The sequence below is a fragment of the Gorilla gorilla genome, chromosome Y, assembly GCF_029281585.2.
Source record: "Gorilla gorilla gorilla isolate KB3781 chromosome Y, NHGRI_mGorGor1-v2.1_pri, whole genome shotgun sequence".
NCBI classification, from domain to species: domain Eukaryota; kingdom Metazoa; phylum Chordata; class Mammalia; order Primates; family Hominidae; genus Gorilla; species Gorilla gorilla.
The window spans coordinates 16,698,476-16,720,144 of record NC_073248.2 but is presented as its reverse complement, the minus strand read 5'-3'; positions in this window follow the sequence as shown (position 1 = coordinate 16,720,144).

Sequence of the window (21,669 nt, the reverse complement as noted above, 5' to 3'; positions counted from 1 at the left end):
ATTCATGTGGATAATGTGCAAAATGACAAGCTTTTATTTTTATTAATTTCCTTTTGGTTTTATGCCTTTCATTATCTCTTTTCTCCCTTTCTTCCCTTCCTGCCTGCCTTCCTTCCTTCCTTCCTTCCTCTCTCTCCCTTCCTTCTCTCCCTCCCTCCCTCTCTCTTTCTCTCTTCCTGCCTTCCTTCCTTCCTGCCTGCCTGCTCGCCCTCCCTCCCTCTTTCCCTCCCTCCCTCCCTCTCTTCCTTTCTCCCTCCCTTCCTTCTTTCTTTTTTTCCTCTATCTCTGTTTCTCCTTTTGATTTTTTTTTTTTTTAGCAAAACCTTGCTCTGTCACCTAGGCTGGAGTGCAGCAGCATGATCTCATCTCACTGTAACCTCCCCATCCTGGGTTCAATCAATTCTCCAGTCACACCCTCCTGAGTACCTGCAACTGCAGGCATATGATACCAATCCTGGCTTTTTTTTTTTAAATTGTATTCTTAGTAGAGACCAAGTTTTACAATGTTTGCTCAGGCTGGACTCGAACTTCTGTCCTCAAGTGATCCACCCACCTTAGCCCCTCAAAATGCTGGGATTCCCAACATGAGCCACAATGCCCACCAAGTGTTACGCATTTCTCTCCTCAGTCATCTCTCTTATCTCATTTTTTATTTTATTTTATTTTTGTTTCTTAGAGTCTCGCTCTGGTGCCAAGTCTGGAGTGCAGTGGTGTGATCTCACTTCACTGCAAACCCTGTCCCTGGGGTGCAGTGGACTCTCCTGCATCAGCCTCCCAAGTAGCTGGGATTGTATCCATGGGCCACCACACCCAGCTAGCTTTGGTATGATATTAGACATGGGATTTTGCTGTGTTGGCCAAGCTTGTCTCAAACTCCTGAGATCAAGAGATCACCCACCTTGGCCTGCCAAACTGCTAGGAGTGCAGTTGTGAGCCTCCACGCCCTGCCTCATATCTCTTTTAAAGCTCAGTTGATTAGCAATATTGTCTTCCTGGAATGCTTTATGTTTACGAAACAACTATAGCACTATTATTTAGCCTCTTTGGATAAAATATGGTAACACACACAACATATGTACATATGCACAGACACAGTCAGTGATCAAAAAATCATTGCAGGCCAGGACCTAAAATGAAAGATGAGTTGCTGCAGTTGGCTAGTATTAAAGCAGACCAGATTTGACCCTTACCCAGCCAAGAGATGTGAACAGAGGCTTTCAAAAAACTCCATCAGATACATGTTAGATTATTCTCCAGCCATAGCAAGGGGACATTAAAGATCTGTTTGTGTTTAGAAGAGTCTTGATGGTTTGACATTTCCAGGGTATTAGCATTCATGACGTTGGCCTTTAAAGCTCTCTGCAATTACTCAAATCAGTAGACAACTCAGTTTTTCTAGGGGTCTAAAGTGCTTTTCAAAATTATCTAAAACTTAATGGCTTAAAACAATAATTATAATTTACTAACTTCAGTCTTTGCAATCTTCCAGTCCCTCAGCCAAATGATTGTGGTTCAGGGGCACTCAGAAGGATGCAGTCTAGTGATGGCTGAGGACAGGGGCATTGTTAGGTGTCTTCTCATCTCCCTGGTGCCATGGCTAGCATGACTCAAATAGCGGGGGCTGTACTGCTGAGATCCTTGGGCATCTCCTTCTATTTCTATGAGTCTCTCCATGGGATGTCCCTTCTGCATAGCGTTATCAGGGTGTTCGACTTCGTGATGTACTGGTCCAGGGCTCCTGGGGGGTTTGTCCTCATGAAAGCAGGAGACTTAGGCAGAGCTGTGTCACTTTTTCTAACCCAGGCTAGGGGTGGCCCAGCATCCAGAAAATGCTTGCACTGTTTTCTTTCATTAGAAACAAGTACTGTGTTCAGTCATATCAGGAATATTTTCAAATGGGCTTGAGAAGAATTTCAAAGTGTGTTTTAGACCACTACAGTGGACGTGACTAATAATTACTTATTTGTATAAGTGCTGGATGGGTTTTACCCAACATAATAGCAGATACAGACTTTTAAGCTTAAAACCTAAATGCCATAGCTCCGAACATTTGGTTATATGTTGAAATAACTCTCAAGGAAAAATTGATTTAGAAATGAGAACTATAAATAAATAAATGAGATAAACTCATAAATATCTGGATGAAACGCTTATAAAGAGGTCAGCCTGAGAAATGTCATGAAGTCTAATGTGCCACTATTTTACTATTTCTATGGATATTATTTGGACAGGAGGACAAGGACTCAGGGGTCTGCTGGTCAGTCTCTGCACCTTGAAACAGCAGCTGGGGCACCAGGAGTAACACTTCCAGCCAACACCATGTGGTGAGGATGAGGAGTCCATCCAGGTTAAGGAGGTTGTCAGCCAAATGTGACCTGAAGGAGAGTATACCTGGTATGACCAGGATCAAGGTCTCTGGCACACACTGAAATCCCCCATGCCCAGCTGTTGCAGAGTGAATCGCTCAGCTGGTGCTGGGTTTCCAGGTGTGTTCAGGAAGCAGCTCCCTGGGCTGGGAAGGATCCCCTCATTCCCTTGCCATGTGGGAGGGTGAGGCTTGTGGCCTCTGCTCTGTCTGTTCCCGCTCTTTACCTTCCCATTATCCCACAGCTGGGTAAGGTGGCAGGACCCTAGAATGTAGAAGGGCCCTGGGTTGTTGACAGCATCTGCGGGTGGCCATGTACTAGGAGGAGAGTCCCCACTGAGCCTCCCGTGAGCTTGGAGGCGGAGAAGGAACAGTCATGGGGCACTGGCTGTTCCAGAGTCCAGGGGCCTGTCCCAGAGAAGGCCAGGGGGACATTGTAAGCCTGTGGATCTGCAATCTAGGTGGAAGAGCTGTATCTGCCATGGCTGACATCATCAGGGCAAGACACCCACTGGGTGGAGAGCTGGGCTTATGCATTTTATCCCTGTCCTGAAGAGACTCTGCATGCCTGGCTCTCCTGGGAACGGTGATCCTGCGGACCCCTCTCTAGAACCACTCATGACCATAAGCTTAGGATCTTGTGTGCCTTGCTTCCAATCCACCCAGGTGACACATCCTGGAGAGGATATGCGAGGTGAAGCTCATGGGCGCACATGCTGCACTGGAACGGGGTGTCACCAGCCAGTTAGGCCACTGCTCACCAGGCCCTGTCCTGAGCTCCCACCTGGCTAAGTGGTAAGTGTCCCATCTACATGACCCCGCAGCCCAGGTTTCTCCTCCACCTACCGACCCATGCCCTCTTGGGGAGAATGCCTGCCTCCCTTGAGACTCAGGCCCTGCCGGACCCACATGCCGTCCTCTCTCATGGGCTGGACATGCTCTGGTGCATAGGGATTCCTGAATAGCAAATCCGAAAGCTCCACGGGTTCCATTGCTTCTTCTCTGAATACCTGTCTTCCCCGAGCAAACACACAGGAAGACACATACAGCCGCTAGATTTTATTTCCCTCCAGGTGTCATTTCAGGTCCATGACATCTCCTCTAGGTAGCTTGCATCTGCCACCCATTTCCTCCTACCTCTGCCATTTGTGAAAACTATGAGGACTCTTCCCATCTCCCAAGAGTGCAGACTTCATGGGTCCTGAAGTTGGATTGCCAAACCTGGTGGTGCCCTGCTTGCCAGCTCAAGAGCTGAGTTTGAGGCACACCTCTGGGTAGGAGTGTGGGCCCCCCTAAACCAAGGTACACAGTGGTACACAGTCACAGGTGTGCACACACAGGCACAGCTCAGACACGCAGGCTGGAACATCTCCACACTCAGTACCATTGAAACTGGCTGTCTACACCAATACTAAAGTGGACCTTAATGTTCAGCCACATTCCTTCACTACACACACACAGAAGGTCCCTTGTCATTTAATTGATCATCTATAAAGGGATTTATTTTTACTTTTATACTTTTTTAACTTACCAAAGTATGTTGCATTCTTTCCCCCATCATGAAAAAGACTTTGATACAAGTAAGGAGGAAGAGCACTTTTTATAATAAAACGCTGTATCTGCATCTATATTAAGGCATTTTAAAAACTTCATGTCTATTTTTTAATGTCACAGGAGATGTCTCAGGGGCCGGGGAAGCATGAGTGAGGATGGCAGAGGGGAGAAAGCATGTCAGGGGAGCCTGGGGTCATTGAAACGAAACATGACACGACTGGGATAGCCATTCCAGAAGTATGTAGACCTAGGCATGCCTCATGTGCACCTCTCTGTGGAGGGTAAGAGGGCCCTAGTGGAGGCCAAACTGAGCCCCAGGTGGTAGCAGGTATCAAGGCACTGAAGGAAGCCAGGGAAGGATCATGTGGCCACTATCCATTGAGATTGCTTCTCACCCATTGACCTTCGCCACTTCTGCCTCTTAGGTGACTTCGGGTGCCCCAGTTCTGAAACATGAGTGTTACATTTCCCTGATGGGCTTTTCTCCCCCAGCCCAGGGATGGCCTGGGATTTCTCAGGGCAGGCTCCTCCCTGAGCCTTGAGTTCTCCATGTGTGTCCCAGCTCCAGGACCCACAGGGCTCTGAACCCCCAGCCCTGGGCTGCTTACGTGGCCTCCTCTCTGTTCCCTCTCTGAGGGCCTAACTCCTTCCAGTAGTGCTGCCGGGGATTGAGACAGAGGCCCTGAATGATAATCAGGGGGACTGGGGAAAGGGGTCCATGACTGCTCAGGTCATGGTTCAAAGCCAGTTCCCCAGATGCCAAGGAAAGACCAGCAATGTCCTTTACTATGACACCCCTCAGCGGTACCCACCTCAGCAATCCTGACTGACTTTGAGTGATCACGGTCAGCCAACCAGCTGAAGAAGCTCAGTTAGGCTGTGTCCTGACTGAAGCTGGGGGCTTCTGCTGCATGACTCTAGAAGCACTGGGCTACGTTATGCCAGACATCCTGTATCCTGGAGCAAGAGGGGTTGGGAAGGCTCAAGCCAGGCATAGCCTCCCACACTCCACCGCTGCTGCCATGCCAATAGGCACTCCTTACAGAGGATGCCAACCTGATACTCCTTAATGATCACTTCATTGCAGAAATAAAGGTTGTGACAAAAGGAAAACTTTGTCCTGCCGCCAGTACCCTGGATGGCTGTTTCTTCACCTGCCAGTCCAAGAAGAAGAGAACAGACTCAAAGGGATCATTTCATCTTGCTAGGCTGAGGGCCTGCTAGCTAGGATGAAGCATGCATTTCCCCTTCCCAGCTCTCCCACTGAGACACCCCTGGACCCCAGGAGGACCTCAACCTGACCAGGACCCTCCATCCCTCCCCCAGACCCAGGCACCCCAGACTGATCTGCAAATCCATCATGTAGCTTACTTGGCAGGACTTCCTCATGGTTTCTGAACCCTGCCAATATCTGGGTGTGTGCACAATCTGCCTCTGTTCAAGGAGCCTCCAAATGATTGGATGGGTGTGCCAGGAAACACCCTGCAACTTTGCAAGAGCTGGGAGAGTGTTGGGCAGGGCTATCCCCCAGACCTTTGACCTGGCACTCTGCATTGGTGGTCCTGTCTGTGTCCAGCATGGGGGCACTGTAGCAGATGTGGTGGTCTTGTGGGCGGGTAGAGGGAGGCCCAGAAAGCTTCTGCCAACAAGGAGTGGGGATCACAAGTAGGCAGGGGATTGGGTGTGGGGTGCTGTGGTGTAAGGCAGCTGTTTCTTCAGAGTTCCTGAGCTGAGCAACACATAGGTGCTAGACAGGCTCTGCTGAGGGTGTCAAGGTGTGTGGTCCCCTCTTCTCCTGGTCTCCCTGAGGGGTGGGTGTGTCCACTTGAGGGAACGTGTGGGTAGAAGGGACTGCAGGGCTGTGCCTGTCACTCCTTATGGGGCTTGTGTGTGTGCGATGGAGGAGTGTGTGCAACAGAGGTTATATGTGCTCAGGGCCTACAGATTTTTGGGTGCAGCAGAGGCAGAGGGAAGAAAGCCTGTCTGGGTAGCTGGTGTTTGCCTTGCAGAGGACAGCAGCCCTCTGCATCGTGAACCTCAGTCTTGAGCAACTTGTGATTCTGGTGTGAGGCCTCTGGACACACACACGGGGAGTGGGTGTTGTTCCATGGCTGGCATGGGCATGCAGACTCCCCTTCCTTCAAGGACTTTCCCAAGGAAACCTGCCCTTCAACTTGCTGCTATGCCTGAAGTTTCCTTGGCACCACTATTCTCTCTTGTGAGTGCTGAGCTTGGCTCCCAGTCCCTGTCACATGCTCTCAGGGTACCCACAAGCAAGCTGTCTTACTATCTTCAGAAGCCTGGCCTCAGCTCCCCTCACTGTCCCCCATTCCCTGCCTCCTGGCTGACTCTGTGTGCCTCTGTCCTGGTTCCCGTGCTCTCCACCCCCAGAAGCCTGACGCCCACCCACTGCTGCCAATCATCCCAAATGGGCAGCTGCAAGGATATGCTCTGGCTCAGAAGCCAGAGATGCCCTGGCTGATGGCACCTGTTCTGTCCAGGCGGGGCAGGCGCCTCTGCCAAAGCTTCTGCCTCAGCCTCAGTCAGGCCATGAATCCTGGGCCATTCACAGAGCCCAGCTCTGAGTGAAGGACCTCCAGCGAGCCTGCTGCTGGCTGGGGAGTCCTGGGGCCAGGGCCAGGGCCAGGCTGTGTCCACTTGTCCTCTACCTGCAGCTCCATGTTGGCCTTTTCCTTGACCACCACCTGGACCACCGCCATGATGTCATCCATCACCAGCACCTTCTCCTCCCACGAGGGCACCTCCACACTCTGTGCCCTGGCTGGCCTCTCCTGCAGAGCCTCCGAATTCAACACGGTGCCTCCTTTGGAGGTCCCACTGACTACGACCTGTACTGTCCCCTCCACATCCAGATATGTGTATCCTTAAAATATACATTAAAAAAAAACTTAAAGGCATTCCCATTTCTTCACATCCTCTCCAACATCTGTTGTTTCCTGACTTTTTAATGGTCGCCATTCTAAGTGGCATGAGATGGTATCTCATCGTGGTTGCAGGGCCATTGATGAAGCTGAAAACCATCATACTAAGCAAACTACCACAAGGACAGAAAACCAAACACCACATGTTCTCTCTCATAAGTGGGAGTTGAACAATGAGAACACATGGACACAGGGCTGGGAACATCACACATCTGGCCCAGTTTGGGAGTGGGGGCCTGGGGGAGGGATAGCATTAGCAGAAATACCTAATGTAAATGATGAGTTGATGGGTGCAGCAAACCAACATGTGACATGTATCCCTATGTAGCAAACATGCACGTTCTGCACATGTACCCTAGAACTTAAAGTATAATTAAAAAAAGGAAAAAAAAATCAAAAGGAAAAATAGCTCTCCAAACCTAAATACTAAATAGAAAATTAGTATCAAGTGACCTAGAATGTAATTTACATGAAAATGTCACAAACATTCAGCAGATAGTTTCTAAATGCCACAATAAGCCTGGCAGTCAGCAAGAAGCTCAGAAAAACACGGTCCTTGCTTTTCTGAGTACGCAGTTGTTACAGGCACAGAGATAAATGAGGAATAATAAGTGTTGTAACTGCTTTAATAGGCAAATACAGGAAATATAACTGGAAATAAGGGCAACGATTTTGATAAACAAAACATTAATAAATGATGAAATGTTAAAAGAAGATGCATGTTTTTAATAAACATTGCCTTCTTCTTCCCTCCAGAAGAAAACTCATGCCTCTGCTTTATTGGCTGGCATGTTCCTAAGGAGATATGACAGGTCTGATTTGTATTACTAAATCACAATTGCCTCATTTATGAAACACATGTTTTAAATCCTTTTGAAGTTCAAATGAGAATATTTGCTGTTACTGGATAAACTGTCAAGTGCTAACCAAATATTATTTTCTCATGGTGATTTATACCGTATGTATATTACATGGTTAGTGTAGCGTTCTCATAAAGAAAACCTTGAAACATATCTACTGCTCAGTTTTTATTTTTCAACTGTTTCAGTCATTATTATTTATCATATGTTTCGAGGGGCTTTTGAATTTTAAAGAGATATGTATAGACTGAAAAAAGAAGGACAATGAAATTGTGAGACTACAGTCATAATAATTTCATTGATTAATTTGTTTATAAAGCTAGATTAGATTCTATTTCTCCCAAAAGATTCTCAGAGAAATACTAAGCTGATACACCCACTGTCTGAAATGGTCTTAAAGTTGTTGCTTAAGTTAGAGTTAACTATTTTTAAAGCCTGAAGATACAGTAATAGTTTCATGCACTGCAACAGGGAATATAGGATGTTTAGTGCTACTTGCTCTCACCAGAAATAATCATAACTTTTAAATTGTTCTTTATGTCACAGTAAATTTTTCATTTCTACCTCATGTTTTGGCATTTATTTTTAAATGCATTTTCACCCTTACTATGCTTCTGTGAGAAACTGTGGATTTAAGTTCATATCATGATTATTTTTCATTGTTACTTGTCTGCTCCTAAAGCTTCACAGAAATAAAGAATTCCATTTATGCTTGTATCTTTCAGCAACCTCATTTCAGATAATGGTGCACATTACTGCAAGTATCACACGTACAGGTCCAAAGTTGGGGGTGGGCAGGAGGAGGAGGATGAGATGGAAGAGGAGAAGGAGAAGGAGAAGAAGAAGGAGAAGAAGAAGAAGGAGAAGGAGGAGGAGGAAGAGGAAGAAAGAAGGAAGAAGGAAGGAAGGAAGGAAGGAAGAAGAAGAAGAAGAAGAAGAAGAAGAAGGAGAAGAAGAAGAAGAAGAAGAAGAAGAAGAAGAAGAAGAAGAGGAAGAAGAAGAAGAAAACAGCAAGCTTTTAAGTCTATATATTTGTAACACTAGATCAGAAACTCAGTACTCATAGTGAAATCCAAAAATGATCACAGTCAATTCCGTCTCATACCTAGACTGAAATAAGAACCTTCGAAAGAAAAGAAAGTTAAGAGCTTCAGGCTTGTCAAAATTTTCCTATACAGATAAAATTATTGGTGACTTTCTCTCACTAGAAAACATAAACAAAAATTCATGCTTCGTATATTTGTAAATAGAATATATTTATTTCTATCAGTTATGACATGCAAGCAAGTAATAAAGTGAAAGTATAATAATAAAATGATATAAGGAAATGTCTCTGTGTCAAAAAACTCTATTGAGGCTATTAATTTTATAAAAACCATAGAGAATACTTCATGAAACTACATTATACAGTACTTTTTACTATTTTACTTATATTTTAATACTCAATAAATTAAAGAAAATTCTTAATCATTATTTATTACCAATAACATTATTCTACTTGAGTAATCATTTTGAGATTAAATATTTTAAATTAAACATTAAAAACAAATTGTATTGACTGATATCAGCTTTCAATGAAATAATACTTCTGTATTTGTAGTCATGTGAAGTATAACTTTCTCCTCACAATGGTTCTTTTATAACACCAGTGGTATTTTTTTCTCTGATATACATCCTTTTTGATCTCACAGTTTTACTGTATCTATATATTACATTCCTCCAGATAGTAGGCTTCAAACAGATGGAAAATTTATATTTGTTACAAAATTCTAGGAGGGGAATGGTAAAATGGGAGAATAATTTCTGAATTTCTAACTGTTCATTAGTGGATTTGGATGTATTAAGATATAGACAAATATTTGCACCCTGCAAGTTTCCATATGTGTATATAAATTTAAATGAGGTACCCATAATGTATGGGTTGTGTAATCTTTCAATTCATCCTCAATTTTCCATGTGGAAAATTTGATAAGAGTTTATCCTTATCAAATACTCAATTTGAAGTACTACACCCAATTTCAAGTACTACACTCAATTTGATAAAATTTTGTTGGTAAAGCCAACAAAATCTGTGTCAACATTCATTTCAATTAATCCAATAATGTTAACTGCAGATAGCTTCATTCTCCTTCATCCCTGTTGGCAGCCTGAAAGCTAATTCTCACTGTAATTCAGCGCTCAAGGTGCCATCCACAAGTGTCTGTCACCTTGGTGTGGATTGTGACCTCTGACTCCACCACTTTCATCCTATAGTAGTCCTACTTTTGCATATTTAATAAACTTTATACATGGTTAAATAGTAAAAGTGCAGTGAAATGTCAGACCACGCTGTGAAATGTTCCATTGTTTCTATATCTCTAATTGACCTTTCATGTTGTGGAGGACAAGAAAAACAGTTCAATATGTTTCTTAGTATCCAATCCAATGCACCTTTTCTTATTAATATGCCAAACCTGTCCCTTCAAGGCACTGACATCCAAGCATGGCCAGATGTATCAAAATATCTTCTGATTAATCACCATTATGTTAATCACTGTTGCCCAGATCTGGACTCTGACTGTGAAATCGTAGGGTGGAAATTGCTATAATGGCTCAAACTATGGGAATGACTATGTTTTGTCATAATTACTACTGTCATCTTACTGAAAAATACCACATTACATGGCAGCTTTTAGTTACATAAATCCTGTTGATTAATTTTTAATGTCCAGCATTTATGATATTGCACAAGTAAAGATCTTTGATAACTTAAATGATTAGCTGAGCAATGATTAAAATAACTCACAGCAATTTAAACATTCATTTACTTACTAGAAGTGCCATACATCATTATCTCCAGATGAAAACAAAGTTGGGAAATTGCAAGTGCTGAACTGGTTACTAAAGTATGTATTTCAGGATATTTTATAAAACTATCCATGCCGTGTATGATGCCTCACCTGCAAGGATAAAGCTTTAGCATACATAAAAAATAAATGCTTTTGGTTGTTAATATCTCTCTACATTTGTCTTCATAACCTCAACACAAAAACACCCATGTACTTGACTTTCGGCTGAGTTGACTATCAGTTATTAGGGTTTAAGTAAACAGAATAAAGATTTCAAAATTTGGTGACCAAATATGAAAAATCATACTCTCACCATAACATGCAATTATTCTCAAATGCCACTGCAAATGCAAAATCGAAAGAAGAAATTAAACCTAATATATTGCAATATTCTAGAGTCTAAAATTTTTTCTTCGAGGTCTGGTGGTTCATGCCTGGAATCGCAGCTCTTTGGGAGGCTGAGAAGGGAGGATTGCTTCAAGCGCAGGGTTTAAGACCAGCCCAGGCAACATAGCAAGTCCTGTCTCTACAAATGTAACTAATTAATTAATTAATTAAATTGGGCATGATGGCACACATCTATCGTTCTATTTACTCAGCAGTTCAAGGTTGTAGTTATCTGTGATCACACACTACACTTCAGTCTGGCCCACGGAGCAAGACTTTGTCTCTACAAAATAATACAATATAATGAAACAAAATAAAATAAAAAACACATTCAGTTGTTTTTTGGAAGTTTGTATAATTGCTCAGAATCACAGACATTGAAGTTGAGTGCTTCATGGGGGGGATGTGCAGTGAACATTGTTTATATTGTTTTCCAAAAATTACGATAATTTTTAGAATATTATATATAAATACCTCATAACCTTTTGTACAATAAATATTGACAAATGTCAAGCAATTGTGTTTATAGGCTTTTGCTTCAAAATATTCATAGTTTAATTGGAGAATGAAGAGAAGAGCAATAATTGCAATGTACTCTGAGAAGTGTTACAATAGGTACAATTTAGTAACTTCGTTGGAGAGGAAGGAAGTTCTTAACTAGGTTTTCAGGAGTTTGGAAAGCTTAAGTCAGGAACAGTTGAGGCATCTGTAAGGATACAGATTTGCAAGAGAAATGTTTGGGAGATAAACACTGTAGAAAAAAAGAAACATTCTTTCTATCAATGATAGATGTGTACTAACAGTGCATATGATGCCATCTGCCCAATTCTTAGACCATACTAGCTCAATAAATATTTCTTGAATGAATCCATGAATGGAAGATATTGGGAAAACGATGCTGGAAGGGATTTTCAAAATCCTGTGAAGGAAAGTTAAACACCCTGGACTTTACAATTTTTCCTGCTTTTCTTTAAGTTCTTGTTATGTTTACTACCTCATAAGCTCTGTTTTATTTTTTGGTCTTTTCACAAATATCATGCATGTATCATTCCTGAAACTACTTCTCTCTTGATGCCTTGATACTATATTTGTCTCTGATACTCCTTTGTGTGAGGTCCTGGTTTTTTATGCCAACAGCTACATCACTCACCTCTTCTTGGCACTATTCTATGATACAGTGGCCTGGCCCCTGGGAGGCATGGTTCCTGCGCTCTCATAAAAATTACTTCCTGTTTCAGCTCAATCAAGGGGTAACACTGCAGAGATTAGAGAACAAGAAGATGAGAGAAGCCAGTTTGTGTCACTTTCCTTCCAAGCAGGGGGTATGTTTCCACAGTGATTCCATGCCTGCAGGAATGCTCTCTGTGTTTCCATTTTCCATGTAGTGACCCTAATCCTAGACTGGCTCTTCTAATGCCATTTTCTCCAATTGTCTTCTCTGAAGGATTTGGGTACTATTTCGGAGTTTTAAATTTAAAAAAAAATATTGATATGGAATGGGGGCAGGGAAGTTCCTGGTAGAGGATGGGGTGGTTCTTGGCTAGGGGATCCACCCTCAGGCCTGTGCTCACTGATGTATGTAAGGACATGCCTTTCTGTTTTCTTGCTCAACTTGGTGAGGGCATGCACTTCTGTTTTTTTGCCCAACTGTTGCGTTTTTCAAGACCGCCCTGGCCTGCCATACCCACATCCTATGCTATCAGAAACCCCGAGACCCTAGTGGGCAGAGACACAGTAGATGGACATCAAGAAGAACCATCAGCAGAAGAAGACACAGCAACTGGACATCGAGACGACACCAGAGGAAGCAGAGCACAAGGACAGAGGCGGCAGGCCATCCACCGCAGAAGAACACGGAGTTTTGTGGGGCTGTGGGAGGAGACCGCTGACCTGCCCCATTCCAAGGTAAAACCACCTTCCCACTCCATCTCCCTTCTGGCTCCCCCATTCATCTGCTGACAGCTTTCACTCAATGAAACCTTGCACTTATTCTCCAAGCCCACATGTGAGCCAATTCTTCAGCTACAGCAAGGCAGGAAACCCCCAGGATCCAGAAAGCCTTCTGTCTTTGCAGTAAGGAAGGGTGTATAATTGAGCTAACACAAGCCGCCTACAGATTGATAAACTAAATTAACACCATGTAACACATGCCCACTGGGGATTCAGGAGCTGTAAACATTCACCCCTAGATGCTGCCTGGGGTGGGTGCCCCACAACCTGTCCTCATTGTTAGCTTCACAGCAGGGGATAAGGGACATTTTCACGTTTCAACATCAGTCTGTTTCCAGTGCAGTGTGCTTTCTGCAATACTGCAGTGTTACCTCATTGGATGTATTTGACAAAATAAGTTACAAACTATAATGTGAGAAAAAATAAATGATGGAGAATAAGGAAGGAAAATGAAACATTGTATCAGTAATGAGTGTTTTTTACTTCATATAACAGAAAAAGTAAAAATGAATTAAATTTCCAGTTTTCACATGTGAACCAGCCATAGTTAGGCAGTTGCTGCCTTTGATCAGTTGCTCTGCTGCATGGTAGTAGCAGAGCTGCATGGTAGTAGTGAGAGGTGACAACGTGCTGGCAGCCCTTGCTCACTCTCTGTGCCTCCTCCACCTCGGCCTCTGCTCTGACCATGCTTGAGGAGCCCTTCACCCACCGCTGCACTGTGGGAGACCCTATCTGGGCTGGCCGAGGCTGGAGCCAACTCCCTCTGCTTGGGGGGAGGTGTGGAGGGAGAAGCGCTGGCAGGAACCGAAGACCTGCCTGGTGCTCTAGGGCCAGCATGAGTTCTGGCTGGGTGTGGGTTTCCCAGGCCTGCACTCAGAGCAGTCAGCCTGCCGCACTGGGGGGCAGTGAGGGGCGTAGCACCTGGGCCAGCAACTGCAGAGGGGGTGCTGGGTCTCCCAGCACTGCTGCCCCACCTGCACCATGCTCGAATTCTTGCCAGGCTTCAGTCACCTCCCCTGGGGCAGGGATCAGGACCTGCAGCCCGCCGTGCCTGAGCCCCCCTCCATGGTGGGCTGCCACACCACTGAAGACTCTGGATGGGTGCCACCCCTGCTCCATGACACCTAGTCCAATCGACTGCCCAAGGGCTGAGGAGTGCAGGCATGTGGCACCGGACTGGTGGGTAGTTCTGCTTGTGGCCCTGGTGCAGGATCCACTAGGTGAAGCCAGCTGGGCTCCTGAGTTGCGTGGGGACTTGGAGAACTTTTATGTCTAGTGGAGGATTGTATATGCACCAATCAGCACCCTGTGTCTAGCTTGGGGTTTGTGGATGCACCAATCAGCACTCTGAATCTAGCTAATCTGGTAGGGACTTGGAGAAATTTTATGTCTAGCTAAAGGATTGTAAATGCACCAATCTGCATTCTGGGTCTAGCTCAAGGTTTGTAAATACAACAATCACTGCTCTGTGTCTAGCTAATCTAGTGGGGACTTGTAGAACTTTCATGTCTAGCTAAAGGATCGTAAGTACAACAATCAGCACTCTGTGTCTAGCTCAAGGTTTGTAAACACACCAATCAGCACCCTGTGTCTGGCTCAAGGTTTGTAAATGTACCAGTCAGTGCTCTGCGTCTAGTTAATTTAGTGGGGACTTGGAGAACTTTTACTCTAGCTAGAGGATTGTAAATACACCAATCAGCACTGAGTGTAGCTCAGGAATTGTAAATGCACCAATCAGCACTCTGTGAAACTGGACCAATCAGCTCTCTGTAAAGTGGACCAATCAGCTCTCTGTAAAATGGGCCAATCAGCAGGATGTGGGTGGGGTCAGATAAGGGAATAAAAGCAGGCTGCCCAAGCCACCAGCGGCAATGCCCTCAGGTCCACTTCCACACTGTGGAAGGTTTGTTCTTTCGCTCTTAGCAATGAATCTTGCTATTGCTCACTCTTTGGGTCCACACTGCCTTTATGAGCTGTAACACTCACCATGAAGGTCTGCAGCTTCACTCCTGAGGCCAGCGAGAACACGAACCCACTGGGAGGAATGAACAACTCCAGACAGGAGAAAGGAACAACTCCAGACGAGCTGCTTTAGGAGCTGTAACACTCACCACGAAGGTCTGACGCTTCACTCCTGAAGCCAGTGAGACCATGAAGCCACCAGAAGGAACAAACTCTGAACATGTCTAATCATCAGAAGGAACAAACTCTGGATACAGCATATTTAAGAAGTGTAACACTCACCGCGAGGGTTGGTGGCTTCATTCTTGAAGTCAGTGAGACCAAGAACCCTCCAATTTTGGTCACAGGAGCAGTGACTTCCTTTTTGCTGTTTTCTCCAAGGTGACACCTAGATCAAATCCAACACCATGTTTGGTCCAGTTGTTGCTAGCCAGCTTTGCCCACACTCTGGTTTTTCAGTCTTATCAGCTTCTGGTTTATGCAGCTACGTTAACAGTGTGTTATTGCTAGTCATGTTTGCTGCCTGAAATTTTCTATTCTGCTGCGATCACTTTTTATTTTTCCTGTCTCTAGTTATGTGACTTGCTCATTTTTCTCCTCAGGACACTATAGCATGTTCTTTAGCTGATTTTTTAAAAAGAGCATTGGTAAACCTGTTTCATTTTCTTCAAATACATCTGAGAATTCTTGAGAAACTTATGCATGTCTCACTGGACTGGACCACTGCCCACTCAGCTGCCTGTTATTGACTTCTTTCTTTAGATAAGATCCTCCAGGCAGCAAATGCATGGCCCCTCCCCACCCCCCCGCACCACACTCCCACTGAAGACCAACATCCAATGTAATGAAATATTTTAAGTCTTAGATATAGCATAAAGGGATTATGGAATACAAAACAACACATCAGACACATATATTAAGAAAGAAAAATTCAGCCAGTATCAGTCTTTGACAACAAAATTAATCATTTTAACTATACAGTATAAATGTATTTACAAATAAAGTGTATGCCTGGGGAATTGTTTCTTGCATTGTATATACTTTCTCTAGTGATGTCTTAGGCACTCATTTAAAATAGGTCATTGATTGAATTGGAGCTGTAATCTATAATGAAAATAGTAGAGTAGGAAAGTTTTTTTTTTTAAATCATATGTACACATTGTTTGGTCTTCCAGGTATACCATTTCTTTTGCATGTGTGGATATGTGTCTATGTAATTTTAGATACTTACAGGGAATAGATTTAGTACAAGTAATTAGAAATTAAGCAGATTTTCTTTGTAATGAAAAAGGAAATGATTAACTTTAATTGAATTTTTAGTGCAACAGTAAAACTCGATAAGAATTTATGCTGCTCAGGGAAAAGATATACTGTGGTTTGCAACTGAAAGAGTTCTTTCCTGAGTAAGCCAGTGTTGGCCTATATGGCAGAAATAGATTCTTTTTGGTACACCCTGTAGTCAGCTACCCTATAGTCAGCAGAGAAGGAAATCCTTGTAGAGAGAATTTTAAATTGAATATCAAATATTCTTTCACGTAGGTGAAGCATTCACATATATTATTTTACATTCAGCATAATTATAAAAGTTAATACATTGGATAAAATAAAGCAATTACAAAAATTAGCAAGATAATTGTATATTCCTCCTTTAAAAATTTTAACCTATTCAAATCTAACAAGTCCACTCTAAAATACCTGAAAATAAGATATGAAATGAATAAGAAAAGAAAATACAGCAGAATATACCAGATGTTATGTGTTGGGTGTTGGATGTACATACATCTGTTAGTTTTTAGTGGCAGACAGAGTGCAGTCTACATAATTTTATTCATAGTAGATGCCTATCCATCATATATTCACAAATAAATATTATTTCTCTGAAGATTGAAATAGAAAGCTAGGAAAACATAACATGGCACATATGCCGAATTATATTTAAGCAATTGTGAATTATATAGTTAAATAATCTCTTCGAGGGGCTTCTTATCACTCTCTCTGTGGGTAGTCTAAGGATTAATTAGTCTAAGTTCCTAGGCTCTTTCAAGCTAAGAAACACTATGTATGTGCTATGCATTATCATGGTAACGTGAGAGTGAGGCATAAGTCATTTGTAACAATATGAGCTCTGTGAAATGTGTGTCTAGCCTGAAAACTGTCGTTTTCTCTAACAGTGTTTTATGAATTGGAAAGTTCTTATCATATTTGAAGATGAAATGTCCTGTATTGAAATCAGGCAAATCCACTTAATCAATCTTTGTTCTATGTATTAGTAGAGTGATGTTTCTCAAAATAGAAGAAAACTTGGGATATGATTTCAAAGGTAATATATAATAAGGTAGAATTTTGACAACAATTATAACTTGTCTATTATCATTTGATTGACTCAGCTGTTGCTCTCTTAATTAGTACAACTGAAGTCTAGTTAATTTGTATAAAGGTAGCTATCCCATCTTTTATAATTTTAAAGACAGTCAGGAGACTATTCACTGGTTCTGTAAAGCTTATATAGATTTTATCAACATGTTTCAATTACGTATGACTGCAATAATGCCAATTCTTAAATGTAATTTATTATTTCCCTTAAGAATATTTTTATTTTATTTTTTATTTTCATTTTTATTATAGATTCAGAGAGTACATGTGCAGGCTTGTTAGAAAGTATATTGCATGATGCTGACGTTTATAGTCTTCTATTGATCCCATCACCCAGAGAGTGAATCTAGTACTCAACAGGAAGGTTTTCAGGCCCTGCCTATCTCCCTCTGTCCATTTTTTGGAGTCTCCAGTGTCTATAGTTCTCATCTTTATTTTTCTGTGCACCCAAGTTTTAGCTCCTATGTATGAGAATATTCAATATTTGATTTTCTGTTTCTCCATTATTTTGCTTAGGTTAATGACCTCTGGCTGTATCCACATTGCTGCAAGTGACATGATTTTGTTCTTTTAATGGCTGTGTACTATTCCAGGGTTCATATGTACCACATTGTCATTGTCCCATCCTCCATGGATGTGCTCCTAGATTTATTCTATGTCTTTGCTATGGTGGTGAATATGAGAATTCTTGTGTCTTTTTGGTAGCTTTAATAATTTATTTTCATTTGAGCATATACACAGTAATGGGATTGTTGGGTGAAATACTAGCTCTATTATTAGTTCTTTTAGAAATCCACAAACTGCTTTCCACAGTGGCTGAACATTCTCTCCAGCAGTGTATAAGTATTCTTTTTCCTCTACAGCCTTGCCCACATATGTTGTTTTTTAATTTTGGTTTTTTAATAATAATACTCATGCTGACTGGTATGAGATGGCACCTTATTGTAACTTTGATTTGCATTTCTCTGATGATCAGTGATGTTGAGCAGTTTTCTTATGTTTCTTGTCCACTTGCATATCTTAAGAAGATATTTTAAATACACATACAACTATTTCCTCTACTCATAGGTCAAATTCTGCCAGTGTCTTTCTCTCTTATTCTACTACATGAATTTACATAGATAACGAGTCAAAAAATGTGATGTGCTGGTAATACATTTTATTTCTTTTTTTTTCACTCTTTTTTTATTATACCTTAAGTTCTAGGGTACATGTGCACAACGTGCAAGTTTGTTACATATGTATACATGTGCCAAATTGGTATGCTGCACCCATTATCTCATCATTTACATTATGTATATTTCCTTATGCTATCCCTCCCACCTCTGCCCACCAAACAACAGGCCCCAGTGTGTGATGTTCCCCTTCCTGTATCCAAGTGTTCTCATTGTTCAATTCCCACCTATGAGTGAGAACATGTGGTGTTTTATTTTTTCTCGTTGTGATAGTTTGCTGAGAATGATGGTTTCCAGCTTCATGCATGTCTCTACAAAGGACAGGAACTCATCTTTTTTATGGCTGCATAGTATTCCATGGTGTATATGTGCCACATTTTCTTAATCTAGTCTATCATTGATGGACATTTGGGTTGGTTCCAAGCCTTTGCTATTGCCAGCATGAATTATAATCTTCTGGGTATATACCTAGTAATGGGATGGCTGGGTCAATTGGTATCTCTAGTTCTAGATCCTTGAGGAATCATCACACTGTCTTCCACAATGGTTGAACTAGTTTACAGTCCCACCAACAGTGTAAAAGTGTTCCTATTTCTCCACATCCTCTCCAGCACCTGTTGTTTCCTGACTTTTTAATGACTGCCATTCTAACTGGTGTGAGGTGGTATCTCATTGTGGTTTTGATTTGCATTTCTCTGATGGCCAGGGATGATGAGCATTTTTTCATGTGCGTGTTGGCTGCATACATGTCTTCTTTTGAGAAGTGTCTGTTCATATCTTTCACCCACTTTTTGATGGGGCTGTTTGTTTTTTTCTTGTAAATTTATTTAAGTTCTTTGTAGATTCTGGATATTAGCCCTTTGTCAGAGGAGTAGGTTGCAAAAATTTTCTCCCATTCTCTAAGTTGCCTGCTCACTCTGATGGTCATTTCTTTTGCTGTGCAGAAGCTCTTTCATTTAATTAGATCCCATTTGTCAATTTTGGCTTTTGTTGCCATTGCTGTTGGTGTTTTAGTGATGAAGTCCTTGCCCATGCCTATGTCCTGAATGGTTTTGCCTAGGTTTTATTCTAGGGTTTTTATGGTTTTAGGTATAACTTTTAAATCTTTAGTCCATCTTGAATTAATTTTTGAATAAGGTGTAAGGAAAGGATCCAGTTTCAGTTTTCTATGTATGGCTAGCAAGTTTTCCCAGCACCATTTATTAAATAGGGAATCCTTTCCCTATTTCTTGTTTTTGTCATGTTTGTTAAAGATCAGATGGTTGTAGATGTGTGGTATTATTTCTGAGGTCTCTGTTCTGTTCCATTGGTATAAATCTCTTTGGTACCAGTACCATGCTGTTTTGGCTATTGTAGCTTTGTAGTATAGTTTGAATTCAGGTAGAGTGATGCCTCCAGCTTTGTTCTTTTGGCTTAGGATTGACTTGGCAATATGTGCTCTTTTTTGGTTCCATATGAACTTGAAAGTAGTTTTTTTTCCAATTCTGTGAAGAAAGTCATTGGTAGCTTGATGGTGATGGCATTGAATCTATAAATTACCTTGGGCAGTATGGCCGTTTTCCCAACATTTATTCTTCCTATCCGTGATCGTGGAATGTTCTTCCATTTGTTTGTGTCCTCTTTTATTTTGTTGAGCAGTGGTTTGTATTTCTCCTTGAAGATGTACTTTCCATCCCTTGTAAGTTGGATTCCTAGGTATTTTATTCTCTTTGAAGTAATTGTGAATGGCATTTCACTCAGGATTTTGCTCTCTGTTTGTGCGTTATCAGTGTATAAGAGTGCTTATGATTTTTGCACATTCATTTTGCATTCTGAGACTTTGCTGAAGTTGCTTATCAGCTTAAGCAGATTTTGGGCTGAGACCCTGGGGTTTTCTAGATATACAATCATGTCATTTGCAGACGGGGACAATTTGACTTCCTCTTTTCCGAATTGAATATCTTTTATTTCTTTCTCCTGCCTGATTGCCATGGCCAGAACTTCCAACACTATGTGGAATAGGAGTGGTGAAAGAGGGCATCGCTGTCTTGTGCCAGTTTTCAAAGGGAATGCTTCCACTTTTTGCCCATTCAGTATGATATTGGCTGTGAGGTTGTCATAAATAACTCTTATTACTTTGAAATATCTTCCATCAATAACTAGTTTATTGAGAGTTTTTAGCACTAAGTGCTCTTGAATTTTGTCAAAGTCCTTTTCTGCCTCTATTGAGATAATCACGTGGTTTTTGTCTTTGGTTCTGTTTATGTGATGGATTATATATATTGATTTGCATATGTTGAACCAGCCTTGCATCCAGGAATGAAGCCACCTTGATCACAGTGGATAAGCTTTTTGATTTGCTGCTGGATTCGGTTTGCCAGTACTTTATTGAGGATTTTTGCATCGATGTTCATCAGGGATATTGGTCTAAAATTTTCCTTTTTTTTGTTGGGTCTCTGCCAGGCTTTCTGTCAGGATGATGCTGGCCTCATAAAATGAGTTAAGGAGGATTCCCTCTTTTTCTATTGATTGGAATAGTTTCAGAAGGAATGGTACCAGCTCCTCCTTGTACCTCTGGTAGAATTCGGCTGTGAATCCATCTGGTCCTGGACATTTTTTTGGTTGGTAAGCTATTAATTATTGCCTCAATTTCAGAGCCTGTTATTGGTCTATTCAGAGATTCAACTTCTTCCTTGTTTAGTCTTGGGAGACAGTATGTGTCTAGGAATTTATCCATTTCTTCCAGATTTTCTAGTTTATTTTGTGGAGGTGTTTATAGTATTCTCTGATAGTAGTTTCTATTTCTGTGGGATCAGTGGTGATATCTCCTTTATCATTTTTTATTGCATCTGTTTGATTCTTTCTCTTTTCTTCTTTATTAGTCTTCCTAGTGGTCTATCAATTCTGTTGATATTTTCAAAAAACCAGCTCCTGGATTCATTGATTTTTTGAAGGGTTTTTTTGTGTCTCTATCCCCTTCAGTTATGCTCTGATCTTAGTTATTTCTTGCCTTCTGCTAGCTTTTGAATGTATTTGCTCTTGTTTCTCTAGTTCTTTTAATTGTGATGTTAGGGTGTCAATTTTAGGTCTCTCCTGCTTTCTCTTGTGGGCATTTAGTGCTATGCATTTCCCTCTACACACTGCTTTAAATGTGTCCCAAAGATTCTGGTATGTTGTGTCTTTGTTCTCATTGGTTTCAAAGAACATTTATGTCTGACTTCATTTTGTTGTTTACCCAGTAGTCATTCAGGAGCAGGTTGTTCAGTTTCCATGTAGTTGAGAAGTTTTGAGTGA